This window comes from Danio rerio, chromosome 24, assembly GCF_049306965.1.
Source record: "Danio rerio strain Tuebingen ecotype United States chromosome 24, GRCz12tu, whole genome shotgun sequence".
NCBI lineage: Eukaryota > Metazoa > Chordata > Actinopteri > Cypriniformes > Danionidae > Danio > Danio rerio.
The window spans coordinates 38,622,501-38,645,000 of record NC_133199.1 but is presented as its reverse complement, the minus strand read 5'-3'; the positions used below and the strand labels follow the sequence as shown (position 1 = coordinate 38,645,000).

General features: G+C 37.8%; 1 protein-coding gene and 1 long non-coding RNA gene across 4 annotated transcripts in view; both read left to right on the top strand.

The window, feature by feature from the left end:
* Nucleotides 1–22,500, top strand: part of agap3 (ArfGAP with GTPase domain, ankyrin repeat and PH domain 3) — a 985,397-nt gene that overhangs the window by 18,370 nt on the left and 944,527 nt on the right. The window lies entirely within an intron of this gene.
* On the top strand, nt 14,120–17,662 carry LOC141380755 (uncharacterized). Its single transcript, XR_012399507.1, has 3 exons — nt 14,120–15,901; nt 16,123–16,434; nt 17,080–17,662. It is a non-coding gene; the product is annotated as an uncharacterized lncRNA (long non-coding RNA).

Here is a 22,500-nt window from a genome sequence, read left to right as displayed (position 1 = left end):
CTAGAGCAATGGGAAAATATGAAGAGCTTGAAGAGCATTGCAGGATTTGTTTACTGCTGCAAGTTGACATGACTACTGTTTTAAACTGTTCCTGAGTGCTGCGTTTGGCTGTTTTTGGTGCAAAGAGGCATTCTGCGTGAATTTCTCCTAAATCCACGCACACGGTGAACATTTTGCTGTTAAAAACTGGTCGCACACCAGAGCTGCACGATTCTGGCTAAAATGAGACTCGCAAATTTATTTATTTTTTTGCCTTAAATAAGTATTACAATTTTCTCACGATTAAATATAAAATAAAGGTTAATATGAGTGGGCTATTATTATTGTTATTCCCAAACATGTGGTAAAACAGCAATAGGTTTTGCGTAGCTGTACTGTTGGTCAAAATGCTACATTTTGTATAGACTTGAAATGGGGTATATGCCGAGCTAGGGTGTTTCCCATGCTGATAAACTTCCGGTGACCTTTTAATGTTAGATTTTTCCATTTTATACAATTCCTTTTACAGCATCGATATTATTATTATTATTATTGCGTATTGTAATTAAAATACAATCAGTTAAACAGACTTTAGCATTCATTTAGTTGCCTGAGCGTAAAACGAGACAAAAAACCGTTTGCTCGCACTCGCCCGTCCGAATCGGCAGGTTAGCGCAGAAGCTCCATTGAATATACTGGGGTAAAATAAATGCTCATATTATAAAGACATGGCGGGGGGGGACATGTAATTTAATGCAGTGCTCGTGTACAATCTGAGACTCACTTTATATAAGATATCACTCAGCCAGTAGAGATCGCTCATTTTTAAAGAAAATATTTCTCGATTTTGCGTTGGCACACAATTCACAGGAAACGATTAACCCAGGTTACGGTGGACTTGAACAGACTTTAGATTTGTCCTGGTCATTAATGCTGATGATAATTCTGATGTTGAATTATTGTGTTTGAGACATATGCTTACAATCTGTCATTTCCTGCTTAAAATCTGTCACTGATGTGATTTTCGTGAATACAGAAGACTGGGTGGGTATTTTTACCTTTCGGCGGGTTTTGGATACTTTTTGGGCTGGAATCAGTCAGCTGGTAACACTGTGCGCTTTTGGTTTCATTTTCACAGCTAATAGCGGTTCACTTCCCGCGCGGCTCCCAAACGATCACTCTGTGCCACAAACTGAATGCTATTTACAACATTATTACCTGTAATTCACAGCCTATGCAGGTTCTGTTCACTAATGTAAACTTCAGCCAGAGGCGCGCGCTGTGGTAACAGCTGACGGTCAGCTCATGGTCACGTGTGAATTTGCAGTCGCAAATACATCACATGAAGACAGAAATGACATTTTTAAGGTGAATTATATCTTATAAATACAGCATGTCACTCTTTCAACACCATTTGGAGGTGTCCATGTTGCTGAACAACGCTTGTAAAACAATGTGAAGACTTGTGCGGCCACCATTGCTTCTCTCCTGAACTTGAAAATATGATTGACAGAATAATAGAAATGCTGGATTAAGATAGTCTAGGGCAGGGGTGGCCAATCCTGTTCCTGGAGATCTACCTTCCTGCAGATTTCAGTTGCAGCCCTTATCTAACACAACTGTCTGTAATTATCAAGTGGATTTCAGGTCCAAATTAATTGGTTCAGGTGGGTTTGATCAGGGTAGGAGCTAAACTGTACTGGAAGGTAGATCTCCAGGAGGAGGATTGAGCACCCCTGGTCTAGGGGGTTAAATCAAGATCGCAACCTTTTTACATTTACATTTAGTCATTTAGCAGACGCTTTTATCCAAAGCGACTTACAAATGAGGACAAGGAAGCAATTTACACAACTAAGAGCAACAATGAATAAGTGCTGTAGGCAAGTTTTAGGTCTGTAAAGTCTAAGAAGGAAAGTATTAGTAGTATTAGTATTTTTTTTTTTTGGGTACAGTTGGTGTGATATTCAGAGAGGCAATTGCAGATTAGGAAGTGAAGTGGAGACTAAATAGCTGAGTTTTTAGTCGTTTCTTGAAAATAGCGAGTGACTGTTCTGATGCAGTTAGGGAGTTCATTCCACCAACTGGACAGATTGAGCGCGAGCGTTCGCGAAAGTGATTTCTTCCCTCTTTGGGATGGAACCACGAGGCGACGTTCATTCACAGAACGCAAGTTTCTGGAGGGCACATAGATCTGCAGAAGTGAGAGCAGATAAGATGGAGCAAGGCCAGAAGTCACTTTGTAGGCAAACATCAGAGCTTTGAATTTGATGCGAGCAGCAACTGGCAGCCAGTGCAAACGGACTAGCAGGGGAGTGACATGTGCTCATTTAGGTTCATTGAAGACCACTCGTGCTGCTGCGTTCTGGAGCAGTTGAAGAGGCTTGATAAAGTTAGCTGGAAGCCCAGCTAGTAGAGAGTTGCAGTAATCCAGTTTGGAGAGAACAAGAGCTTGAACAAAGAGTTGAGCTGCATGTTCAGATAAGAAGGGTCGGATCTTTCTGATGTTATAGAGTGCGAATCTGCAAGATCGAGCAGTTCTAGAAATGTGGTCAGAGAAGTTTAGTTGGTCATCAATCGTTACTCCAAAGCTTTTCACCATTTTGGATGCAGTAATGGTTGCCCTATCCATCTGTATTGAAAGTTATGGTGTAGAGTCGGGTTGGCAGAAACTTCAAGCATTTCCGTTTTCGCGAGGTTCAGCTGAAGATGATGATCTCTCATCCAGTGTGAAATATCCAACAGGCAGGCTGAGATGCGAGCTGGAACCGAGGGATCATCAGGATGAAAAGAGAGGTATAGCTGGGTATCATCAGCATAGCAGTGGTAGGAGAATCCATGTACGTTTAATTGTGCAGCTCTACCACAGCAACAATTTTATGCACAAATGCTCCTAAATATATTTTGAGGTCGCATAGATAAAGTTTCGGGCACATGTTATAAAACTATAAATGATATTGGTGTGAAGCATTGAAGTCTATTGATGACCATTGTGGAATGCTCTTTTCAATCAGTCAAACCTATTCCATAGTCACAGGCTACAAATAAAATAAGTTGTTGTTGTAAATACTAAAATGATTTTGCAGTTGTATTTTATACTCCTCCTGTTTGTATTTAAACATTCTTGTTCATTATCACACCCCATATGGTTTGGATTTTTACACTTGTTAATAATACTGCAGATTATTAGTGCTTTTATTTAAAAATGGCTGCGTCCTCTTTTTCTGAAGCCATTCCTTCTCTAAACAGACTGGCAGAAATGAAAATTGGTGCCGGAGAAATTTGCATATGCTTTGTTTTGTCATAAGCAGCACAAATCTCAGTGCGCAACATGCTTGTTTCTTAATTTCCTGCTGTCTCGCTGTCAATTTTGGAGACCGAATCAAATTTAGGTTTTTGACGTATACATGTGCGGCCTGACATTTCAATATCGGACACCCCGCTGATGGTCATTATGAAGTAAATGAACGGATGGCAAAAAAATAATCTTCTTGTGAGTCATTGGTAATCCGATGCACCGTTTGCACAGCACCACACATTTTTCGTTCTGCAAGAAATACCTGCACTGACTCTCTTGTGATGCGACACATTGCATGCCAAGCACAATGATGCACTGAAGAACTCCTCTTTTTCTGCATGTACTGCGTCACCAGGGAGTATTTTATTATTTATTTATCAGTATTTTGACTGCAGCAATGCTGTCGTGTGAATATGCACCTGTGTGTCTGGACTGCAGATACTACTGCGATCGTCCTACGTTATTGCAGCGCGCCTGTTGCTTAGAAACCAGAGCCTTATAGCTTTGTTGAAGATTAGAACAGAACAGGAGTTTAAAAAAAAAAAAAAGAAAGACCTCAGATATTCGCTTCGCTTCTCAGAGCTTGTTACCCCACACAACAGATTTTTTTTTTCTCATTTCAGCTAGTTAATCGATAGTTTTAAATGACAGAAATGCTTGAGGAGAGCTTCATTATCTTGTTTTTTGAAATTAGCTATGGTGATGGTTGTGCTTATGACATTAAATATGGATTATTTGCCTGCCGAGAATTAAAAAAGATGCACTCTGTCACTCAAAGCAATACTTTGAGCCTTAAATACAGCTTTCAGCATCGATATTGGGTTGTGCAAATTTGCAAGACCTTGCAATGTCAAGTTGGAGTTATAATCAAGCAAGCAGTGACACAGTTTAGAATATAGCTGCACATTATTTTGTTTCAGCATCGATATTACAATGTGTGTATTTACAATAGTCACATCTGCAACGTGCACTGTAAAAAATTAGTTATTCTTTGGGGTTTTTTCCGGCAATGTGGGGTGTCGGGGAAAAAAAACTTAAAATAACGGGCGTTAAATAGCAGAAATTTACTTTAAAATAGTGGACAATAAATTACAGGAATTTACTGTAATTCAATTCAGCAGAAAATTACTGTAATTTAACTCCCATTATTTTACAATATATTTCTGGAATTTCACGCCCGTTATTTTACAGTATATTACTGTAATTTAACACTCGTTATTTTACAGTATATTTCTGTAATTAAACGCCTGTTATTTAACAGTCAATTTTTGTTATTTAACACTCGTTATTTTACAGTATATTTCTGTAATTTAACACCTGTTATTTTACAGTCAATTTTTGTTATTTAACACTCGTTATTTTACAGTATATTTCTGTAATTTAACACCTGTTATTTTACAGTCAATTTTTGTTATTTAAGGGCGGTTATTTTACAGTAAATTTCTGTAATTTAACACCTGTTATTTTACAGTATATTTCTGTAATTTAACGCCTGTTATTTTACAGTAAATATCTGTTATTTAACACTCGTTATTTTACAGTAAATTTCTGTAATTTAACACCTGTTATTTTACAGTATATTTCTGTAATTTAACGCCTGTTATTTTACAGTAAATTTCTGTAATTTAACGCCTGTTATTTTACAGTAAATTTCTGTAATTTAACACTTGTTATTTTACAGTATATTTCTGTAATTTAACGCCTGTTATTTTACAGTCAATTTTTGTTATTTATTGGCCGTTATTTTACAGTATATTTCGGTTATTTAATGCCGTTATTTTACAGTAAATTTCTGTAATTTAACACCTGGTATTTTACAGTATATTCTGTAATTTAATATCCATTATTTTACAGTAATTTATGTTATATAACACCCTTTATTTTATAGTAAATTTCTGTTTTTTAATGCCTGTTATTTTACAGTCAATTTCTGTTATTTAATCGTTGTTATTTTACAGTATATTTCTGTAATTTAATGTCCATTATTTTACAGTCAATATCCGTAAAATGACGCCCGTTATTTTACAGTATATTTCTGTAATTTAACACCCGTTATTTTACAGTAAATTTCTGTTATTTAACGGCTGTTTTTCGACACCCCAGCTGCCGAAAAAAAGTTAAATAACACTTTTTTTTTTTTTTTTAAGTTTATTATTGTTGATCAGCAATGAAGAATGTGCAGTGTTTACATTTTACATTACATTTGATTTTTTTCAATAATAATAATAATAATAGGGGCTGAATAAAATAGTGATATGCAGGAGGTGGCGCTTCTCGTAATAGCGGATCGAACATATAACAATGTTGCAATTCTAAGAAATACATGAGCTGATAATAAAAGAAATACATCTTAATACTTTTTGATGCATTTTTCCCCTACTCATTTACAAATATCATGATATATTGTGGATGGTTTTCTTATAATATATCGCTGATATCGTGATCTATCATTATCGGGGTAAAATAGCCCGATAATGTTGTATCCTATTACTGAACCTGGACATCTGACTTCTTATTTCACTTTTATCTTTGACGAAATTAAAGAATATTATTTTTGATGAAAGGTTTTGTTTATTTCAAATGTTGACAATTAATTTACAGTGCTATTTTACATGTGGTTTATTTAATTTCTTTACCTCAATACTGCTGACTCGCCAGAAACAAATTTATTAAATTGGTGTCTTTGTTCTAATATGCTTTTAATTAATAGAGTAGTTTAAAGAGTACCTATTATGAAAAAACATAGTTCTGTAAGAGGTTTAAACAGTTTTATGACAACAGTGTGTGAATTAAACCATCTTCTAATGGTAAATTATTAATAAATTTTTTATAATCACACTGCATAAAAACTGGAGAGACACTTTGACCTTCTCCTTTTGTACATGTCATCAGAAGGGGAAAGCCCCATCCATAAGTGATGATCTCTCTCTCATCAACATAGGACATTAGTCTTGTTTTTGAATCTGCCACTATGCTGACACACAGGCATTTGGTGCCCTGCCTTCTTTTGAAAAGAGCACAATCTCATTTGAATTTAAAGCGACAGTCATTGAAATAGCACAATTACGATCAAAGCCTAAAAGGGGCAGTTTCAAATAGTTATAAAACATTATTTGTGGGGTATTTTGAGCTTAAATTTCAAATACACCTCCATTAAAACATCAAAGACTTATTTTACAACTTGTAAAAAGGGGCATAATAGGACATTTAAATCATCTCATGAAATAGTATTTATATTGCAATATATATCAACGTCACAAAGTAGGCGTGGCCGAGAGCCATGGTAATGAAACTAAGCTGGTGACGCAAGAGCTGATGAGTGTCACCTGTGTGCACCACCTGTCTCAAGTCCCACGGTAGCAGCTGAAGTATTAAAGGAGGATTGACGATAATAGATGTTTTTATATTGCTTTAATTTCGGCTATAGTCATCATGAGGCACTGCCACCTCCCCTTTGTTTTGTGTATATTTATTTATTAAAGTATTTGAACGTTTGCTGATTTTTCCACCTTCCTTCATCCCTTAAAACGTGAGTTTACAACCATATTACAATGGCAATGCCCATTTTTTTGTCAATACCATGCAGGCCTGCTATCTTCATGAAAGTGTAGTGCATGAGAGCATCTGCTCTTGCTTTAGTATTGTACCGCTAGCATTACAGAACTATGGCACTTCAAAACTCAAGAGCAGCCCGCTTGCATTGCTCAGTAATGGTCTTCCGAATGCCATGAAACGGAATAGGTAGTGGTTATCTATCCAAGCTCCCTTATCATCTATTATATGATTTCTCAAGGAGTTATATGATGATATGCTGAAAGTGGTTTGGTAATGTGACTACTTCAAAATAGCAGTCAAACAAAATCAAACTACGGTGCACTCCATTTCTCAGAACCCTGAGCCCCATTTTACTAAATGCAAATTATTCTCTAAGAATTTATATTCATGTTTTTTTTCATCATTGGCTTTTGTTAATTGCGAGCGTTTGCCGTTCAGTCTGTGCATCTGTTTCACGCTGGAGACATCAAATCAAAATCCAAAAACAAGAGTGTAATGCTTCTCCCCATTGGACTGTCTTGCCGGAATCCGGTGGATTTTTCAGATCCGTGACTGACGGAAGATTCTCCACACATTTTAATCTCAAAAGCTCTTTGTCAAAAAGCGTCTGATACCGCATCAAGCTCCAGAGCCTCTCAATCGTCGGTATAAAACCGTCCAAGAATCAGCGCTCTCTGGACGCTCAGAGGTCATTAGTGCGAGAGGTCACAGGGTCAAAAAGCGTGCTCGTGAAGAGGCTCTTTTCATAGCAGGGAAGCTCTGAAGCCATGGCCTATCTCTGGAACATAATGTAGGCTATTGTTCAATCTACACAAAGGTGCTCTCTCCGCTTGTTTGCGAGCCTTTTTTTTTGCTATTCTAAAATGAACACACATGTTCTAGTCACAGAAGCAGTCAGGGGTCTGTGTTTTGGTTGTGGTCAAAGGAGCAATCTTGGAATGAGCACTCCCCGTAGACCAAACTATTGAATATACAACGTTTTCATCATTGGACTCTTGAGCAAAGCTGTTAGCTCTAATACTAACCCTTAGTTGCTCTATGGGGATTTTCAATGTTGCAAGTACCTTCAGAAACATTCAGCGGTGGAACAGATTGTTACTTTGTACTTTCTATACCTTTTAATGGTTGTTTACTGCAATAAATAGATTACAAGAAGATATATTATTAAAGGGCCATGAAACCCCCTCGTTTCAGCTGGGTGTTTTCACACCTCTACTTTAGGAAAAAGTCAGAAAAGTGGGCGTGTCCAGCTCTGTTTAGGGGGAGTGTCGGAGAAAGGAAATAGGGATGGTGTGGGAGTGTCTATTTGGGCGCGCTGACTTTCAGAGTCAAAACACACACACACACACACACACACACACAGGGGAGAAAGGGACTGCGTTTACATGGACATCTGTAGTCAAATTATTTGCCAAATTATTAAATGGTGGACTTTAACTGCAGTTTGGCTCTTTCATTCAGGGAATTCATTCATGTCCCTCGCGACAAACGAGATATTTGATTCGAGGAACTGCTCTAAGCGTGTATTTTTCATGCAATGTTTGATACCGCACAACAAATGACCCTCCACATTTCCCGGAAACTTAGATGCACACGGCAGGTAGCGTCAGAAAGCCGTGTGTGTTATTCCGGTCACAAAATGCGGTGAAAATCCTACACGAGGTTAAAGTTTGGTTGTGTTGCTAACATGTTTACACTCTGTGCAATAGTTTGTTCGATACGAACAAACTGAATAAACAAAGAGCACTGGTCGCTCACTTACCAAATCTGTAGAGACAGGACAATCACCAACAACTAGAGCCGCGTCTTTATTAAGAGGAGACTACAAGCGAATTCGGATCTCAGCGTTTGCAGATGAGAACAGCTCTCAGGTAAACAATGTTCCTCCTTAGACACGTAAGTTATTGTTGTCACGCGTCGCGTACACTGTTAATCCACACGTGACTCCAGCTGCGCTCTCACAGAGAGAAAATGAAAACGAAACTTAACTGCAGCAAACTATAAAAGCAACACTTCACGCTTGTTTTGCCAACACAACGTGGCGTCTTTGCCGTCTACACTCTGACAGTAATGAATATTAATGAAGTTGCACAATGGAGCGCGCTGATTGGTTTGAACCAAGCCTTACTCATGCATTAATGCAAAACACTGTAAGACGTAATAAGACACACTATGGCACAGACGTCCAGTCTGCACGCTGGAATACAACGCTATTATGTCATAGCCGTGACGCAGCTTCAAAAACTCCTTTCAAACTGGAAGTACGAATTTGCTTAAAATAACGCAAAAACAACCAATTTACACTTTTTAGTGAAATATAGGTGTCCTAATAGTGTTTTTAGCAGTGTGGGACACATATACGACTGTCAACAGCTCAAAAAATGTGTTTTGGTGTTTCGTGACCCTTTAAATAGTCAAGTTATTTTTAAGTTAAGTTCTTCATAATAAGTCAATTTAAAAATTCTTAAGTATTTTAAAAGATTTTTGGGAGTCACGGAGTCGGTATGAATATGTGGGAGACTTGCCGAGCTTTCAGGACAGGTCGTACAGTTGGATAAGACACTAAATAAGGGGCTATCACTCCGCTCATGTCACAGCACCTCAAAACACTGGATATGCTTTGGCTGCACTTGCAACAAAGAGACCATCACTCACGCGAGTCCAATAGAACGTATAAACAGGTCGCACCACATCTGTATATATTTTAGTAGTTTTGAAGCGAGCGCCCCCACGCATCATTTACCTCCTTATATGTCGTGGCTGCTGTAGGCTATGCGTAATGTACGAGAGCGCATGTGCGTCTTCCTTTGCTTGTAAACTCGTAAACAAACACCTGTGATCGGTTCATAAGATCGGCCAGATTGGAGAATCATGAAATGTGATTATCATCCAATAACGTTCTTTGGCTTATCGATCAGAGCATCCCTAATCATAATAGTTTTTTTACATGTATACAGTAGTCCCTCGCTATAGCGTAGTTCACTATTTTTTTGTGGTTTTTCTACATCGCGACTTGTTCTGCATCCTGATTTGCGCATTAAGTCCTGACTGGATCTAGACCATTGTCAGTCAATCTCCTTTGTGCCGTGTCTTACAGTATATAATGCGTTCAGCTTGCCAAATTTACATTAATCTTTGATTGCTCGCATTTTGGCATAGTTGGCGCAGTAGCATGTTTGAGCAGTGGGTAGCTTTGTTGCCTTACAGCAAGAAGGTTGCTGGTTTAAGCCCCGGCTGGGTCAGTTGGCATTTCTGTGTGGAGTTTGCATGTTCTCCCCGTGTCTGCGTGGGTTTCGTCTGGGTGCTCCGCTTTCCCCCACAGTCCAAAGACATGCGCTATAGGTTAGGGATGTATGGGACTCACAATTCGATACAATTCACAATACTAATCTCACAATTCACAAACAAAATGATCAGATACAAATTTAAGGTGTAGAGCCCTTTTCAAATTTTTTTTCTTAAATGCTGCACATTTTTTTTGGAAAATAATATCACTGGCATAAAAATAGACGGATTATAAAATGACTAATTATATAGAAGAATAGAGACAGGAGTTGAACATGATTATAAAGGTGAATAACTAACATTACTTGTATAATTAGTGATCGCATCAGTGTGATACACTTAAGAAGAGGTACGTTTTTAAATATTCAATAATAATTATTAAAATATGCAAAAACTAATTTGAAAAGGAGAGGGTAAAAATAATCTAATACCTGCATCTGTAATAGAACAACGTTTCCCTTTCTGAAAAACATCTTCACACTTTCGCTATGAAGACACTGATGCACCGTGTGATCTCCATAGCACTCATCAGAGCAAGCGGAGCTGCAAATCCTCCAATCTGCTTGGTTTTGCTCATTAATAGTTTTTTTTGCGTATAGATGTCTGTGACTGTAGTTTTTCACTGTGGTGACGGTTTATGACATTGGTAGGCAACGTCAATATGACGTCATGTTGACATTTTGTGCCTACAGGGTGGGCGCCCCTTTAATTTCTGTTAATCCAAAGTTTTCTTTCTTTCTTTATTTATTTATTTTTAAGGGGAGGTGTCTCAAAGCAGACTAGCCGCTTTAATGTAGACGTCTTTCAGGGATGTAACTGTAGACCTACCTAGGCTACTGTGTATATAATATAATAACCGCTGACAATATGCAAGATTCCCTACTGAAGAAAACCAGCCTAGGCTGGTTGGCTGGTTTTAGCTGGTAGACCAGGCTGGTTTTAGAGGGGTTTTGGCCATTTCTGTATGGAGTTTGCATGTTCTCCCCGTGTCGGTGTGGGTTTCGTCTGGGTGCTCCGCTTTCCCCCACAGTCCAAAGACATGCGCTATAGGTTAGGGATGTATGGGACTCACAATTCGATACAATTCACAATACTAATCTCACAATTCACAAACAAAATGATCAGATACAAATTTAAGGTGTAGAGCCCTTTTCAAATTTTTTTTCTTAAATGCTGCACATTTTTTTTGGAAAATAATATCACTGGCATAAAAATAGACGGATTATAAAATGACTAATTATATAGAAGAATAGAGACAGGAGTTGAACATGATTATAAAGGTGAATAACTAACATTACTTGTATAATTAGTGATCGCATCAGTGTGATACACTTAAGAAGAGGTACGTTTTTAAATATTCAATAATAATTATTAAAATATGCAAAAACTAATTTGAAAAGGAGAGGGTAAAAATAATCTAATACCTGCATCTGTAATAGAACAACGTTTCCCTTTCTGAAAAACATCTTCACACTTTCGCTATGAAGACACTGATGCACCGTGTGATCTCCATAGCACTCATCAGAGCAAGCGGAGCTGCAAATCCTCCAATCTGCTTGGTTTTGCTTATTAATAGTTTTTTTTGCGTATAGATGTCTGTGACTGTAGTTTTTCACTGTGGTGACGGTTTATGACATTGGTAGGCAACGTCAATATGACGTCATGTTGACATTTTGTGCCTACAGGGTGGGCGCCCCTTTAATTTCTGTTAATCCAAAGTTTTCTTTATTTATTTATTTTTAAGGGGAGGTGTCTCAAAGCAGACTAGCCGCTTTAATCCAGACGTCTTTCAGGGATGTAACTGTAAATTACCTAGGCTACTGTATATATAATATAATAACTGCTGACAATATGCAAGATTCCCTACTGAAGAAAACCAGCCTAGGCTGGTTGGCTGGTTTTAGCTGGTAGACCAGGCTGGTTTTAGAGGGGTTTTGGCCATTTCCAGGCTGGTTTCCAGAGATTTCCAGCCTGGTCTTAGCTGGTCAGGCTGGGGTGACCAGCTAAAACCAGCTTGACCAGCCTAGCCAGGCTGGGAGCCCAGCCAAAACCAGCTATGTCCAGCTTAAACCAGGCTGGTTTTAGCTGGATTTAGCTGGTCATTTTTCAGCCTGACCAGCTAAGACCAGTCTGGAAATGGCTGGAAACCAGCCTGGAAATGGCCAAAACCCCTCTAAAACCAGCCTGGTCGACCAGCTAAAACCAGCCAACCAGTCTAGGCTGGTTTAAGCTGGATTTTTCAGCAGGGTTATGAAATCGATTTAAGTGCATGTGCAGCTGTGCACTTTTTCGCGCTCACATTTGCATGTCACGACCACGTGCGCTCTTATGTACATTATAAATACAGCTGCAGGATGCCCATTTATTATCATTCTCTGTAACTCACCTGTCCTTATGTCTTCATTAATTCAGTGTTACAGCCTAGCACAGGGGTGGCCAACCCTGTTCCTGGAGAGCCACCTTCCTGCAGATTTCAGTTGCTACCCACATCAAACACACCTGCCTGTAATTATCACGTGGTGTTCAGGTCCTAATTAATTGGTTCAGGTGTGTTTGATGTGGGTAGCAACTGAAATCTGCTGGAAGGTGGCTCTCCAGGAACAGGGTTGGCCACCCCTGGCCTAGCACCTTAAAAGTAATACCAGAAAGTATTACAAGTTTAGATGAGACTACAAATTATAAAAATATGTTTCATAAGTAATTAAAACTAGGCTATTAAAAATTGGGACTATGTCAGCGTCAACAGCCTAGTGGTTAGTGCGTCGACACATAGCACCGATGTGCTCGCGGCAACCCGAGTTCGATTCCTGGCTCAAGGTCCTTTGCCGATCCTTCCTCCTTTTCTGCTCCCCAAACTTTCCTGTCTGTCAATCTCCACTGTCCTATAAAGAAAGGTGAAACCCTCTAAAAAGTGTATTATTACAAAAAAAAAAAAAAAAAAACTAGGACTATGCTGAAGGAAAGGGAAAGTGATCTTACTAACTCTTACTAACAATAATTTTTTTTTTCAAGGTTGAATGTTAAAAGATAAAAGGCTACTCAATTCAACTGGACTTTCATATTTTTACAGTTCGAGTTGTTGACTGACTGACTAGTTTATTTATCATGTTGGAATAAAAAGTCGACTAAATTACATGAAACTTTATTCTGCGGATACAAGAGAACTAACCGAGTTAGGGGCGCCATCTAGTGGCATCTGTGGATCTGTCCCGACATTGAGGTACAAATTATAAACCTATTTAATATTACTTAAGTCACCATTAAACTGGTGAACATTTACACTGATAAAACGAAAAATGAAACTTGAATTGTGTGGCCAATAACAAATATTTATATAAAGAATATTATGAAAAATTATTTTAATTATTATTATTTATTATGTGGCGACATGGTGGCACAGTAGGTAGTGCCGTCACCTCACAGCAAGAAGGTCACTGATTCGAGCCTTGACTGAGTTAGTTGGTGGTTCTTTGGAGTTTGCATGTTCTCCCCGCGTTCATGTGGGTTTCCTCCGGGTGCTCCGATTTCCCCCTCACAGTCCAAAGATAGTACAGGTGAATTAGGTAGGATAAATTGTCCATAGTGTATGAGTGTGAATGAGTGTGTATGGATGTTTCCCAGTGATGGGTTGCAGGTGGAAGGGCATCCTTCTAAAACATATGCTGGATAAGTTGGCGGTTCATTCCACTGTGGCTACCTCAGATTAATAAAGGGAATAAGCCGTAAAGAAAATGAATAAAAAAATATTATTTGTTATTTATAAACACACGTCTATCTATCTATCTATCTATCTATCTATCTATCTATCTATCTATCTATCTATCTATCTATCTATCTATCTATCTATCTATCTATCTATCTATCTATCTATCTATCTATCTATCTATCTATCTATCTATCTATCTATCTATCTATCTATCCATCCATCCATCCATCCATAAACATTTTTTTATTATACATTTTTTACATTATATATATATAATATATAATGTAAATATATTCTTCCTCCTTTTTTTGTCCTCGGCTGATCACATGCCTGATTACTGTTGCCGTTTTTGTAGGTTATTTTGAGTCCAGGATGTGACACTTCTTGTGATCTTGTGATGTGATCTTCTCACCGAGTTATGGAGGTGATGGATCTGACTTTCTGTAAGTACAGCCGAATAGGCATCTGGACCAGAACGGTACGGCTCATCTCCGGCGCCAGCGTGGCTGCTGAGTAGCAGATGGTCTGTGACATGAGAGGAGGGTTTGGAGAGCAGGGACTGAAGCCTGCCAAAGACCCCGGTTCTCCGCGCTGTTAGGACCGGTGCATTCAAACACACACACACAGTACACACTGGAGACCCTCGTATTTGTATCTACACATGCTTACAGTTACAAAGGCTTTTCATTCCTTTGGGATTATCTTGGCGTATGCCAACAAGACCCCTGGTTCGCCCCACGTCGGGCACCACCTGGTTGGATACGGAGCCCCATGACGCAGGCTAAACCACCAGGGCATGACTGCCGTACACTCCGGAAGGGATATTCACACAGTTCTGGCTCCTCTTCACGGATACACCCCCGTCCCCCCAGCGTTAGTATGGTCTTGGAGAAATGGAGCGCGCCATATGTGGGAGCAGGATGTAGAGTAGATCCACAGCGTGTGCTGTAGAGCATATATCGTCACTGCCTACAGATCCCACACTTAACAGCTAATTGGAGTCGCACAGGCCTGTTTGGGGACCTGAATAAGTTAAATTGAACTTATTAATGGCAATTTTAGAACAAGGCCGTGTCACAGATTTTCATTTGTGTGTCAGTCAGCTTTCAAGGACATCCTTTTTTGGCATCCTTTACCTACTTGTGTCTTCTTGAGGCAGGAAGTGTTGAGTTGAGCTGAGGTTGTGTTAGTAAACTCTGCTCAGCTTGTTTTCTTCATGGTTTGATGGATCTCTTTGGAGTATCGAGTACTCGGCTGTCGCTTTTGGCTCTTGTCACACATACACACACACGTTTTTTTTTTTTCCCATGAGCGCTTGGATTTTTTGAAGCAAAGTCCCCTAGACCATTAAAGGCACCAGTGTAAAATGATACTTTTGTGAAAGACTGTGGCTTTAGGCCACCGTGTGCTGAAGAATCACCTGTTGAGGGTGACTCATTCACACCTACCTGTGGTGACACATAGTCCAAAAGGTTTTCTATTGAAAAGAGTTGCAAAATCATCTGTACAAGCTATATTTCTCAGTCATCAATGCCACATTGTGTTTCCACATGGAACTTTATTGTAAAGTGAGCTGAGGTAATCGAAAAACCTTTTAGCTTCTCTCTCATGCAATAATCCTAGAAAGTTAGTGAATTGGTTTATCTTATATGGTTCTTTCTTTTATTTCAAGTATTGAAAAGTCTCATTCATTTTGGTGAATTGAGTAAGTCCTTTGGATGATTATTGAAAATTTTAAACATTCAGGGGACGCAGTGGCTCAGTGGTTAGCACTGTCACCTCACAGCAAGAAGATGACTGGTTCAACTTCCACCTGAGCTAGTTGGCATTTCTCTGTCGAGTTTGAATGTTCTCCCCATGTTGGCGTGGGTTTCCTCTAAGTGCTCCGATGACCCCCAAGTCCAAAGACATGCGCTATCCGCTTGTTAAGTGGTGACGTATGTAATGCTGTTTCCGGGTCCAAGCCTCCATTCATTTGAGTGGAGAAATCACTCGTTTATGATCACGTTTTATTTCTATTACACATTAATGTTAATTTTATATAAAATCATACTGTACACAACAATCTCTGGGCTTGCTGCGTAACAAATACCCAAAAATTTAACAATTTATAAAAAATTGATCTCTTTCTGGCCATCGGATATTAGGCATGGACATATATTCTGCGATCATGATTTTCGAAAGCATTAAAACGCTTTGTAAACGTTTATTATTACCATTTCATGAGTCTCCCCATTCAGTTGAATAGAGCGCTTGGACCCGGAAGCCGCTTCGCGTGACGTCACACTTAACAAGCGGATAGGTGAATTGAATAAACTAAATATCCCATAGTGTGTGCGTGAACTGTATAAGTATTTCCCAATACTAGGTTGCGCATAGAAGGGCATCCACTGCATAAAATATATGCTGGAATAGTTGGCGGTTCATTCCGCTGTGGTGACGTCTGATAAATAAGAGACTAAGCCGAAGGAAAATGAATGAATGAATAAAACATATTCATATATATGTTTAAAGTAAATGAATTTGCTTTTGACTCATTACACTGTAAAAAAAATGATGGGTTCCACACAATTCCTTTGTTATCCCAACTCAAATTGATTAAGTTGACTCAATTGTTTTCCCATCTTTTTATAACTTTTATTTTACTGTAGAAAAAAACTTGAAATTTAACGTGAAAATACACTTTTTAACATTTTAACTCTTTCCCCCTCCCTTCCTCAAGGCATCCAGATTCAGTTGAACAGGTAAATGTATTGGGTCACACTTTACAATAAGGTTCATTAGTTAATGTTAAGTAATGCATTTACTAACATGACCAAACAAAGAACAATACATTTACTACTGTGTTTGTTCATGTTAGTTAATGAAAATACAGCAGTTCTTTGTTAGTTCATGTTAACTCATGGTGCATTAACTAATGTTAACAAGCATGGACTTTTATGTTAAACATGCATTAGTAAATGGTTAATTATGGTTAATAAATGCTGTACAGGTGTTGTTTATAATTAGTTCATGTTAGTAAATGCATTAACTAATGAACCTTATTGTAAAGTGTTACCATGTATTGTTATAGATGGGCTGAGGCAAAGAAAGACATATATTGTATTCCACATACAAAAATACACGTTAATTACCAAGTAGCGTGAGAGGTATTTGCTTGTTCCATTGAATGTTTATGTTCCAAAAATTGTATAAACAGATCCCAAATGTTATGGTACCCCTTTAATTTACCCTTTATACTGTAGGTGATTCTTTCCAGTGCAATGTAATGTGTAAAATCTTTTAGCCAGTGGTCAATAAATGGACTTTCTATGTTCTTCTAATAGAGTGCTATCAAACGCTTTGCGATAACAAGACACATATCAATTATTTTAGTATGATAACCTGGTAATGACAAACTAACAGGAAATAAACCCAAAGCACACTTTTCAGGTCAAACTGGAAGTGGTTTTAAGATAATTGAGGAGATTATTTTACTCAGGAATTGTGTTGATTCAGCTGATTTTAATGAAGTAATTTGAACAAACAGCAAAAGAATGTGAGTACTATTTCAATTAAATGTATATTTTATATGGTATTATGTTGTACAAAAAAAGAAGCTTTATGGCCAGTTGTTAATGTATAAAAGGTAAGGTAATGACTTATAATATGACTTAATTAGAATGCAAGTTTTCACCCAGATGTTTGTTCACTCGCATCCCTTGTATTTGTGCCAGAAATGTTTTATGAATCATTTAGTTGGATGGCTATTTATGCTGCACTACATGTTTTTCAAACATCTGGACTGTAGTTGAAGCAGTCTAAATTCTGAATAACGTGTAGCTCAATAAGCTACACATTGTAAAAAAAAAAAAAAAAAAAAAAAAAATTCTTAATGGATCGTGATGTCGGCTTAGCATCGTGATTGAGAATAGCATCGTCTATTGACCCAACCCTAGTTGGAGTTGTTAATTACAGTACAAAATCCTGGTAATAAACTGCCAGTACATTTTCTGACTTATTACTCTATATATTATATAAAATGTAAATAAACCATTTTATCTCTAAAATGTCAATAAAATGCCACTCTGTTAAAACTGCAGAGTTGAATTTTCAACATGAAAAGTGGACCGAGCAGAGATGGAACTCCCATAATGCAATTCACAACCCTAAATAAACAGAAAGCACTTGTGAATCACAAAATTTGGAACCATTCATTAACGCAGGGGTTCCCAAACTTTTCAGCCCGCGACCCCCAAAATGACAATGCCAGTGACTCGTGACCCCCAATATTGTCTGAGGTGGTGGTTAGAAATACAGAAACCTTGTATGCAATGACGCACACACACACACCAATAGACCCAAGTCTATTCATTGTTTTTTTTTTATGTATGTCAGTGCTGTAAATGGGCTAGAAAGTTTAACCTGGTGTTATAAAATCAATCTGCTGCATCTGACAGTATTGCTGTGTCTTTAGTATAATGTAATAATGTATATAATAAAGTCGCAAACTAATAGAACTAGTAATAAGCTACTATAGTAACTATATAGTTTATAGTAACTATAAACAACTATTTTTTTCTCTTTAGTAGGTTATTGATAAAATACAGTAAGTCTTAAGGTTTAATAAAAATAAATTGATTTTTGCAAATCACCAGGCGACCCCCCCCCTTCATTGTCCCGTGACCCCTCGGGGGGTCCCGACCCCCACTTTGAGAACCTTTGCATTAACAGATATTTAATACAGTGCAGTTTAGTAGACGCTTTAGTAAAAGTTTCTTTCATGTCAGGCCCCGTTTACACTAGTGTGTTTTTGTTTTAAAACGGCGTTTTAGATCAAAAATGATCCGCGTCCACACTAGCGTTTCACCTAGCGTTTCTGAACAAAATCTCCATCCATACTACGCTACGAAAAATGTATATCACGTGACCATTCGCGCTCTCTGGGCATGCGCATTGGCATTTGGTTATTGTTAGTCAACAAATGCCGGTTGAACAATGAATGAGATGACAAAGAAAGCAAGAGAGGTATTTTTTGTGGACAGACGACGAGGACGAGTTGTTTCTAAACGTAACAAATTAATAACTGTAAAGTTAGCTAAAAACAGACAATAGTGCAAACAATGCTCCCATTTCTGTGCCCATGTTGTTGTTTACAGTGCTGTCTTTCGGTAGCGTTAAAGCCATGTGTTATAGTCATGTGATAGGGACTTGATGAATAAGGGAAGGATACGCAATGACACAAAAGCCCAATCAAAGAGGCGAATGTCGGCAGCCCCGACTCAGTTTTTAGATGTCTCCGTTTTCCCCCTATCCACACTGAGACAGAGCAGCGGCGTTTCAGAATGTAAACGGCCCTTTCAGCGTTTCCAAAACGCTCCGTTTTCGGCGCTCAAAAACTCCGGTGTAGTGTCGATGGATGGCGTAACCGAAGCAAAACTTAAGCGTTTTCAAACTAAAACACATGAGTGTAAACAGGGCCTCAGTGAAGCATTATTTCACTTCATTCCAACTGTGGGAGGTCACAGTTTACATAAGACCAGGTATTGTACGTTTATCAACATACACACTATCTCTGCTTGGGTTATCGTGTTTGGCACAAGCCTGCATAACTACATTTGTCAGTGTCCAGACCTTGAAAAGGCCAAGGTTACACAGAGGTCAAGCCGTTTACTCAAATAGAAAGCTTGCATTTTGTCTGTTTTATAGGTTTGCAATCAAAAGAAGTGAGCGGAAGGCTATTGACTAATCCATTTAACCTTTTTGCAGATCTTGATAGTTCTTTCATGTTCTTTCATTCATAGTTCTCACCTCAGCTGAAACTCTTCCCCTCAAAATTCTGGGGCAGGATGACTGAGAATAATTCATCTCCGCTTAATGCGATTTAGTATTAACCAAGGGCCAGTTTCACCGGGTTGTAAAGATTGTAAAAATCTATCAGCGACTTTCCAAGAGCTGTTTTGTGGGAGTCACGAGGGGGTGGAGCGGAGGCCTCAGGAGTGGAGTGTTGGCTCGGTTAGCTTGCAGCTTTTGCTGATGACTGTGGGTGTCCGCCTTCAGCGCTGAACACCAATGTGCTTCAAAAATGATTGTTTTGTGAGATATTACATTATAGAGGATTCATGTGTTTATCACGCAAATGAGCTTACATCAATGGACTCTCTTCACAAACACTGATCCCCAAACAGCAGTGCGCTATCGGGTTTTCAAAATCGTAAGTCTACGTTTGAAAACCTTTCATAGTGGGTTTGTTTTATTTGGTTTCACAAGGGATAGTTCACTCAAAAATGACAATTAAGTCATCATTTGCATCTACACTTGCTCCAAAACTGCTTCTTTCTTCTGTTGAACACAAAGGAAGATATACTGAAGAGAGTTTAAAAAAATAACTATTGACTTTCATAGTATTTATGAAATATCACATAAAACGAAGCAGTGCTTCCTTCTGATAAATAAGAGAGAGCAAAACCTTCACTTTGTGTTGAACTGGTTCCAAATTTTTAAAAATAAAATTTAAATTTGCAGAAGTGGGCCTTTTTTGTTATAAAATAAATGACTTGCTACTAGAAGATGAAACCCATTGACCGTGTGGTGGCTTTTAATGAAAGACTTTGGCTGAGGAATTTTAGAATGACCAAAACAACATTTCAGGTGTTTTGCAATGTAGTTGGTCTGCTGGTTTGTTACTGTTGTCCTATCACGCCCAATGTTATCATCACATGATCTGTTAAAACAAAATCACTAGACTTTTTTTTTTTTTTTTTTTTAGGCACATGCCGGAATTTATTCGGTAAACGTGTTTCCATCGTAGTTTGTGCATTTTTTTTTATCGAATAAAAAATTTATCCTACTCAAATGTGAGGTTAAGATACTGTCTAATTGTTTTATTGCCTTCTTAAAAAAATCTTCTTTTCATGGCATTTCTATTCAAGCAATAATCCAAAATGCACATAAAATAGGTCAATGGAAACCTAACTAAAGGCTGTTTCCCCCCCCCAAAATTTCTTCAGAATATCCTTTTTTGTGTTTTCAACACACGAAAGAAACTTCCCATGGGTCATAAAATGTCTGGAACATTATAGAATTTTAAGTGGCCTATTCCAAACATTGAAAGACAGGGGATTTTTTTTTTTATTGTCCAAGTCGTGAAGTATCAAGGACTTTTGTTATTTTTGATATCACATTTTAAATATATATCATGCTGTTTTACTCCTGTTCAATTCAAGTATTTTTTATAGTGCTTTTCACAATAATTATTGTTTCAAAACACCTTTAAAAATGTGCACAATAATGCATTACAATCAAAGGAGGTGCGCAGGGCAGATATTATGTATAAACCTAGTTAGCCTGCAGTTATATACTATATAGATGTCTATGTGAACATGTTCAATGAAGTGTATTGTTGTGTTAATTGTATTCTGTTGTTATAGTTAGTCTAAATTTCAGCTCCATTTTATCATATTTTCTTGAAAAATGATCCACTGTTGTATTCATAGTTATTAATGTGATGGAAAACCTTTTTACAATCATGCTGTTATTTAAACTTATTACTTCAATATTAAATTATTAACATTTAAACACAACAGCTGCTTGTTTTTCTGTTCATTATATGTTGAAGACATTCATATTTTTAGTCAGTATAAGTCAGGAAACCTGGCTAAACGTTGGAACGCTGAAATTCTAAAGCTTAGAACTTCTAGTGTGAAAAAAATGCACTGTAGAAAAATAGTAATGACAAAGTCAAGACAACAACAATTTTGCTTTACATAATTTTAATAATGTTAATCAGGTTTCAACAACTGTTTTTAAAGTTGTAGTATGTAAGTTTGACGCCCAGTGGTTGAACTAGGTATTTAATCAAAACACACGCAAGCGCAGGTTGCCAGATTGATGGCGCCAACAGGAGCGTGCCTGACTGTCGAGCCTAAAGGCTGATTTAAGGCAGATTTAAATGTTTTAAATAAAAGCAACGGCACATAATCAAAGGAATATTTTCAAATTTAAATAAGTTTTTTGTCCTTAACAGCAGAAATTTATATTTTAGAAATGGCTTCTATTTATTTATAAAAATGATCACCTCAGGTACACCTCGGGTGCTTTATTCAGTGTTAAATACTAATAATGTGAGTTTAAATGCCATTTTACATGACATTTATTGCCATATACTGAAAGCAGCAGCAGATTAAAAATAAAATTAAGGGTTTGAAATTGAGCTTTAGAACTGTGACTCCATGCAAACCAACACATATCAGTGATTCAGCATGTAAAAATAAAACATTTAGCATTTAAAAATTTAGCAATCATTTTAGCATTTAGCATTTAAAAAAGGTTAAATATGTATTCATTTGAGTGTAAACCTTACCATTTCGTTGGAGTGCAGTGAGTGCACTATTCTGTGCTTCTGAATGCCTGTATTTAAATTTCTGTCATGTTTAGTCTGGTGCAATGAGCAGAATTGCTTATCACTGCAAATCTCAATCATGTAGCGTGTTGTTAGGAAACGGGTTACAATGTAACCTGATCACCTTTGCATTCATAATATATACTATTTGCTTATTAATAACTTTGTGTGGAACTCTGAATCTGTGTCTCATTTCAGAGTCTGCTACTGTCCACTGGAGGTTGCATTTCAGTTACAAATGAATGCTTTGAGAGCCTTTCTGACTGAATGAATGAAATGTGCTACCTTCCACCAAGGCAA